Consider the following 8,744-nt stretch of genomic DNA (forward strand, 5'->3'; position numbering starts at 1 on the left):
TCTGCCTCCATCCCTCTTAAGGTCTAAGGTGCCACCTCTAACTGAGCTGTTTTTGTCCACAGTCTCTAAACTGTACTGTCTCCATTGGATTGTGTCACTAAAGAAAATGTTTGTCCTCAAATAAGATAAGAATTCGATCCAACGTTCGTTCTCTAGACCCAAAAACTTCAAGCAAACAACAAAACAACTAACAAAACTGTCAATCGAAGCCAGACACTGTACGTGTCCTACGTTGTTTCCACAAGTTAGTCCATGTAGGACCTTAGATTTCAGTGAGTATCCCTAATGTATTTTTAGGAATAACAATTGACAAAATCAACATGAGGCAAGTGAATGAGTAAAAGACGTCAGAGGAGGAAACAGTCGTCCAACATGACTCACACTTCAAACATCAGCTGCTCCACTGGTAAAGAGTGTGACGACACACCACCTCTGGGGGTTTGAATGATCTTACCTCAGTGGATCATGGCTGCGCCCACCTTGGTCCTCCAGGCTGTGAGCTTGTGATTAAATGGAATATTAATATGTGGCTCTCAGCCCCTGACAGACCACCTCAGGAGGCTTTAACGCTTCCCACGTTGAGAACCAATAAAGCTGTTGATGCAGGAACGGCCTCAAGTAGTCTACTACTGAGCCACAGGTTCATGTTCAATTGAGGGGCGGGGGGGGTCACACACATTCTCTCCTGACAACTCCTACACCATCTCCTGCACAGTGAGCTCTACAACAGGAAGTGAGAGCTCCAAATAAGGTCGTGTGAGAGAGATATCTACGGGCCAGCAGAGACAAAGTGAAGTACACCGCAGTCCTGAGGCAAAAAAAAAAGAAAAAAAAAATCCACCCACACTTGAATTAACACCAGTTACTACTTGCTCGCTGTTTTTACACCTATTGTACTTGGATGTACTGCAGCCTCACACAGTAACATGTACTCTATGAGTGAGTACAGTGTTCACACAGTCTGCTCCCTCATACAGCCTTTACATACACTATCACACACACACACACACACACACACACACACACGTGTGTGTGTGTGTGTGTGTGTGTGTGTGTGAGCGTACAGACATTATAACTCCTTCATATAGGACTAAACCATGCAGTGTCTGATGAAGGCAGCAACCATCTGGTGATGGGACGTGGGACAATCTGTCCATTTGGACAGGTGACAGAGAAGGTGGCAAGTATAGGAACACACACACACACACACACACACAGACACACACAGACACACACACACTCACAGACACAGATAGACAAAGAGACATTCAGAATACTTGGTATTTGGAGTGACTTCAGTAAAACGAGATACAGAGTACACACACATGCACGCGCGCACACACACACACACACACACACACACACACACACACACACTAATTATCAAGTGCACAATATCCCTTGTCTCTATGGTAACAAGTAGCCTCCATAGACACCGAGTTCACACTGTAAAAAAAAAAAAATTTGACTGAACTCCAATCACTGTCCTTAAATTTATTTTAGGTGCGCACACACACACGCACACACACACATGCACAGACACACACACACACAGATACATGTAAATCCTACTCAGACATTCCAACCTCTGGATGAATGCTTATGTACGTGTGCAAATAAAACTGTAGAAACAAGTCAGACCCTACAGATGCAACACACACACACACACACTCTCTCTCTCTCTCTCTCTCTCTTTCTCTCTCTCTCTCTCTCTCTCACACACACACACCAAACACTCACAGTACTTTTTACATGTACGCCTACAATCGAAAGTGTTTTCGTCAGACCACCCCCGGTGTGACGGCTGAATAAGACATTACAGGTTCAGGGAAATGCACTCACCTGGAAATGTGTTCCTCAGAGCTATGACTGTGACGTGTGATAAAAGCTGAGTGTGAACGACAACCAATGGGAAACACACACCATAAGCAGTAGATGTGAGTCATGTCATCTCTGGAAATCAAGTTCAGACACATTAGAACCTTTGGAGAGGACGTGTCCTTAATTCTTGTCAAAGCTCTCACTAAAGCAGTTTTTGTCAGTGAATTAGCAGCACAGAAATATATACTGTTTTTTTTTTTGTGCAGGGACAGTAGCATTCATTTTTTCAGTCAGATACTAATATACGTCACTTCTTCTATGTTTCTTCAATTCCTGCAAGTAAGTAAGAGAGCATCGTGTTCAACTAAACATGCCTGATCTAGCTGAACGGGGAGTTACTGACAACAATCTGCTAAAGTCTAGTGCCGTGAGTGAGTGAGGAGCTTTCGGTGCACAAGCACAAAGGCATTAACATTTTTTTGGTAAAATAGCATTTTTTTTTTTGTATTATATTGGTGGCTCTTTGGCCCAGAGGCAATGTCTCTGTCATTGGTGTGGAACCCCAGGGTTCACCTCCTGGGCAAGATCGAATCCCAGTTAGGACGGTTGGTACCTTCCAGTGGACTCACCCCCCGCAGGAAGGTTCAGGGGGGTTGGTACGGGGCAGTGTGATTTGGGTGGCGACTGCTGCCCCCGTGACCGGAAACGGATAAGCGGATGAAAATGGATGGATGGATGGATGGATGTATTATATTGCCTAAAACATGCTGCTTTTCCAAAGTGTATATATACTCATCTTAGCCATGGTGACTAAATCCCCCACTCTTCTATTGCAAAACCCACAGTAGAAAATCATCATAACTTGTTGTTGGACCAACAGAACGGCAGCGTTTGAAACATGTTTTTGGAAACGAGAAAAAAAAAACCCACCCGTATTCTGGCAACTGATACCCATAAGGTATTCACCGTGTGGTGTACTCCTGCTTCACCTCCACAAATGTCTACTAGTTGGATTAAAATGTGTCTTTGTTTGAAAGTAAAACCAGAAGGAACACGAAACGCAAGCAGTAAAAATGTGCCATGTGAACAAGCGGCAACAAGTCTGTCAGCTGAAATTGTGGTCAGATTATTACCCTTGATGCAATGCAGCACAAGGAAGATTATACAGTTTTTAAAGGCATTATATTTCTCCAGATTATTATGTGTAAAAGCACGTACAAAATTTAGTAAAATACTTATTTTTGTCTCACAAAATAAATATGACAAGATTATACAGTTTTTAAAGGCATTATGAATACAATACAAAATGACACTACATTTTTAGTAAAATGTTTTTTTTTTGTCTCACAAAATAAATATGAGACTTCTTACACTTTTCCTAAAGAACGTTTGCTAATTCTCTACAAATACTCAGGTAACCAGAGACACACAGTAACTTCTAACAAAGCGAAACGTCCCTAAAGGACCAGAACTCGTCTTTATCCTTGTGTCGTAAACATGATTTTCTAAAATAAAATCTCTTTCTAATTGCTCTGTTTCAGGGTTCTCTGAGGACTCGCGCTAAACGACAGCAATTTGCAACCTGCGCGGAAATGCTCTGCAGCGCTCTGCTCTCCTCACCGCCCGGAGAGAGCCGAGCAAACTGAAGAGAGAGGCGACAGCTCCACCATGTGGAGTTCTGAAGCAAGCACTGCATGGGAAATTAAAATTATTAGGTTAAAAAAAGTAAATATAGACATTTCGTTAATTTCTGTATCAACAGGAAATATTTTGAAAATCCTTGCAGTTTTGATCCGACTTCACTTATAGGAAGTGTGTTCTCATTTAATCAATTTTAATAATAACATCTCCTGAATTATTCATTTTAATTAATAATTCAAATCGCAATCTGCTTTAGACTTAATGAGTTTTCCTTTTGGGAGATCAAGGTTTGGAACTTCACAATTCTTTTTCCTCTGTTCAGAATAAACAGACTGGGACATGACTTTATTAGAGCATGCGATGCTGCACTTCACCACTGGGTGTTGCTATTCCATATAAAGTGTTGATATTTGGCGTTTTTCTCAAAATATTTGATTGAATTCAACCTGCTTGTATGTCGATCAAAAAACACTTTAACTGTTGTTTTTCCATCCATGTGTTACGATCCCCAGGCTCCAGAAACTCCCCAGACTTAATCCATAAAATCCCTGGACACACTTCTTTATGAGTAAACTTAATGAGTATAATTATAAAGATTGTGATTTTGACCCCTGCAGCTGCAAAGAAATGAGATGCCAAAACAAATACTGAGAACTTTTAGGCTGTTGTTAAAAGTCTTAATTACTTATTGATTACTTCTGTAAACAGAAATTCAAAATTCAAGCACATTGGTCACGCCAGATAATCTGCATTTAAAATGTGACACTGGTTATTCCTCCAGATGAACCCTTTTAATAGTAATACAGTGTCTTAGCGTTCGTAATATCAGCACACGGTGGCAGCAGTGAGAGCAGAGTTACAAAGATTTGGACGTTATTGTAACAAGCTGACCTGAAAAACTCCATTAAACATAAGGTTATTTAAAGGAACAAACTGAACCAGAACGCTGAATCTTGATTGGTCAGATGGATTCTGCTGAATTAACGTAATTGACGTGATTATATGGGTTTGGTTTTGCTTTAAAACTGGTGTAAAATGTACAAAATCCGACGTCCACAACTGGTCATGTTAGCTCAATAATACCACACACACACACACACACACACACACCTGCATACAGGATTATGCTGCAGTGAAGTGAACCTGCCCCCTGTCTGTGGTGTAGAGTATGTACTTGTTGACAGCTGGGATTAAAAGGTGTTTTGAGGACACTAATCCCTCATCAACTTGGCTGCACATGAGCTCTGCAACCAGAAGAGTTAAACACACACACACACACTGTCGTATCTCTAAAGTGCTACGACGATGTCTGCCGCCTCTCCTTTTGTTACCGTCCGACTCCAGACTGATTACCTGGTCATTACACAAAAGGCATCGAGCAGCGTCTACTCCACTTCCACACCGTCCCATCTTTCTCTTTCTCTCCCTTCACCTTCCTCCTCATTCCTCTACCATATCTCCCTTCACCATCTGTCCCCCGGCTCTGCTCTGTGCAGCGCTGACCCCTGGGCAGCCCCAGAGACCACTTCAACTACACTGTAACTGCTGCAGTGCTCCGCGGTCGATACGCCACAGACTCTACACCAGACGCACTCGCAGCTGTCACGTGTGCTTTCGTGTCACAATCGATAGGATCTGTGTCCAACCGCTGCAGTACTAGAGCAAAGGTGACTGGATGTCCTGAGAAGTCAATTTGACCACAACCAAGAATGGATCTGTCCAATATTTTCTTGATTGTAAAAAGGACATGGACACGCAGCTTTTTAGCAGCTTTGTGTGGATTCAGTGTTCTTATACTATGTTCTTCTACCAGTTTCAAGATAGTGGTGAGATCTGATATGATGTTTTAATAAAGCAGCTACGATTAAAAGCTGAGTTTGAGGGGACAAAGTTGAAGACGCTGAGACTTTTCTTGGGAGGTGTCCATATGGACAGGATCAGTAATGAGCAGATGGATTTGAATAGGGTTAATGGTTTAATGTGGACTGGTCACCAACTGTATCTGTTCTATATTCACCAACTACGTGTGACGGGACAGGCAGAACAATTACATTTACGTCCACTAGGTGTGGCATCACGTGGCTATGAAAAAAAAAGAGTTCTTAGAGAAGATCTACCTGTGTGTCTTTCTTCAATTCCTGCAAGAATATTAGTGTTGTGTTCACAAAGTAGCAGTTAGCATGCCTGCCTTGCAAGCAGATGGTCCAGGGTTCGATTCCTAGAGGAGCCACATATCCCTAACGGAAGAATTCTACACACATACGAAGATCCGTAGCAAACATTAGATTCTGACAACATGCACATAGACACATATATTCACACCGTCTCTACTCCACATATGCGTCCAAAAAGACACACATTACTCACAATCACTACATGTGGGTGGTTTCCCCGGCGTTGTGAAACATCTTGCATCCCACATGCTTATATAACTCCCTCTCCACCTCCTCCTCCAGCTGATCGCTCATCACTCTGGTGTCCAACGGGAAGCGACAACATCCCTGCTTTATCTCTGTCTTTTTAAAGAATCTGTAGCTTCTCTGGTCTGATTCAGGTTTACAACGAGAATCGAAGCAGCAGCAGAGTAACGTCAGACTACGTCTGAGGTGAAGGGGTGACGAAACACCCGACACTTCCTTTGGTACAGTGACACAGAGGTCAAACCTCAGGGCCTGTTGTCAAGCACCACTGATATTTACAGATGGAAACAAATCAGAAACGAATCCGCAGACACACACTGCAGTATTTGAACAACGCAGAATAAAATGTCCACTCAGTTTGGTGCAGAAGTACGATGAATAGTTAATTAATCATTAAACTTTTAATGTTTGTTTATTTTGACCACTTCAATTTGTCTACTTCTTTTTTCTTCTTCTAATCATTCTTTATTTGACCACTTCAATTTGTCTACTTCTTCTTTTTTCTTCTTCTAATCCTTCTTTATTTTTAGTCTTCTACTGCTTTTTTTCCTTTCTCTTCTTTTGCTTCTTTTATTTTCTCCTCATTCATATATTTCTAATCCACACTGTTCACTGTTGATTTTCAGTTCCCTCATTTGTCTTTTTTTTCCTTTTGACTCGTACTTCTTTTTTCTTCTTTGTCATTGTTATAATCCTCTTCTGATTATTATTATTATTATTATTATTTTTCTTCTCCTTCAGTGAAATATAGATCTCAGATCTCTCTGTCGGCAGTAAAGGTCTTTATAAATACAATACCTTTAACAAACAAAACAAACTGAAAACAAGTCATATTTTGCAGCTACAGTATAATGTGACGTGGCAATGACCTTTAGTGACCTTTTGCTGTCCTCTGCGTCCGTCCTACGGAGCGAACGTTCAAGCGCATGTTTGGAAAAATGCCAGAGGGTAGAACGCTCGTGCACGCGCTACGCTGATGTATTTGCCTCAACTATGTACGTATACTACAGTGAAGTACACACACATTCACCGCATCACTGAGGTGAAAAATGAGGGGAGGAACCAGGGAGCTCCAAACGGCCCCAGATGAGGCTCCACGGTGTTTTATCACAGAGGGTAAATGCACGGCTATAACCTTCGTTTGGTTTCTCTGTGACTTTAGGTGAAGGAGACACTATTTTAGAACAACTTATTTTTTTCTTGTTGTTTAATACGTGTTGGATAATAAATGAAATGACTTGTTATCAGGTTAATTTAAACCAAAAAGTTCCACACTCTCTCCAACAGCTGGGTTATTTGTGTTATTTTCTTAGGAAGTGTCCTCGTAGTAAATAGAGCATCTGCTGAGACTATTCTAAGGCACAGAGAGAGTTCTGTGACTGTAAGCACTTTGGCTACAGAACAGTGTAGGTGTAGGTAAGACCACTTTAAAGACGGAGCCACAATATACCTTTGTTCTCACTGTATGATGCAAGAAATTTTCACTTAGTGCAAAAGAAGGTCTTAATAACAAGGACACAGTGACCTCAAAGTGTCAGAATTAACCCTGAAACCTCCATCATGGAGGCTTTCCATTTCTCTGTAAAATTTCCCCAGACCTTACTGTCAATTTATTTTCATTTTTCCCTAATATTCAGCTACATTTCTGGCTTAATCTTAGCAGTTGTCGTTGGTCCATTCAGTAATGTTGTTTTCAAATATTTCTGCCCACTTCCTCCTCGAAATATCCAAACTATTTGTATCTTTTTTATATTTATTCTTTGATTTGATTTGGAGCATTTAAGCCATTTGTGCCAAATACATCCCACATGGTTTGCTATTTTTCCCCAATCCTGAAACAATTTCTCTAATGACAAAGAACAGAGGCTTCAGTTTATGTCGATTGAGTGGATTTAAAAAAGACTTTGTGTTTGCAGAAAATAGTCAAAATAATGGACTCACGTTGATGAGCTCGATCTCCCATATCTTCTTGACGAGCTCCATGGATGTGTAGCCGTTGATAAGGAACGACTTCGTGTAATCTCCGAGCTCCAGAGACTCCAGCCACTCAGCCACCGATGTGGGGTTGTTCCCGTCGTAGCCGACTGGTCGAACCTGTGGTGGAGAGAAGGTGGAAAGATAAGATGTCTTCACCAGAGATCCATATCTGTACCCAGTGTAAGTGTAAGGTGTCAGCTATGTAGCAATTAGCTAAGAGCTATATAAGAAAACAACATATAGTAAACACATATCTCAAAGCGAGCTAGCTAGCCACAAATAAGTAGCAAGGTGACATAAGATTGAGCCTATTAGGCACCAAAGAGACTAACTGTAGATCAGAAATAGCCAACAGTTAGCTAGCCTGGCTAAAAAAATTCACTACTACTGAAAAATAACAGAAGGTTGGCATAGAATGGGTTTAAACTGACCCTTTAGTCCTTATGTTTAAAATATGTGTAAAGTCAAGCAGAAAATGAGCTATGAGGTCAGAAATTAAGTAAATGTAACGCAGCTAGCTGAAATATGTACACCAAAGGTAACCACTTCAATAGCTATAGGCTAACCACAGAAGAATTGGGCAGGGCAGAAAAAACAAAATATGGGCTGCAGTTAAAATATTCCAAAAAACCTATGCTGTGCCAAAAAGTCTTCATTTTTAGAATATGAGAAAAAATAAATTCCCCATATTAGCTCCCACATATCTTAAATGAAGCTAAATATATCTAAAAGCTAGCCCTACTGAGCAGATACAAAGCTAATGATATCTAAAAGCTAGCCTGAAAATACCCAATTTTGGCCGTGTTGTACTTTTTCTTTTCCTGATTCTGCAGCAAAATCCTCATGTCCACAATACATTTTTAATCAGGCCTTACGGAGTTCAGC

At 41.0% G+C, this 8,744-nt stretch overlaps 1 long non-coding RNA gene across 1 annotated transcript in view; it reads right to left on the reverse strand.

The window, feature by feature from the left end:
* LOC112487406 (uncharacterized) overlaps positions 1–8,285 on the reverse strand; it is a 21,018-nt gene extending 12,733 nt beyond the window's left edge. Inside the window, exon 1 of the long non-coding RNA XR_003050474.1 lies at positions 7,824–8,285. This is a non-coding gene — a long non-coding RNA (uncharacterized LOC112487406). The remainder of the gene's footprint in view (positions 1–7,823) is intronic.
* Between the last annotated feature and the right edge of the window lie 459 nt (positions 8,286–8,744).

Source organism: Cynoglossus semilaevis, chromosome 8 (assembly GCF_000523025.1).
Source record: "Cynoglossus semilaevis isolate Cse_v1.0 chromosome 8, Cse_v1.0, whole genome shotgun sequence".
Classification (NCBI taxonomy): Eukaryota; Metazoa; Chordata; class Actinopteri; order Pleuronectiformes; family Cynoglossidae; genus Cynoglossus; species Cynoglossus semilaevis.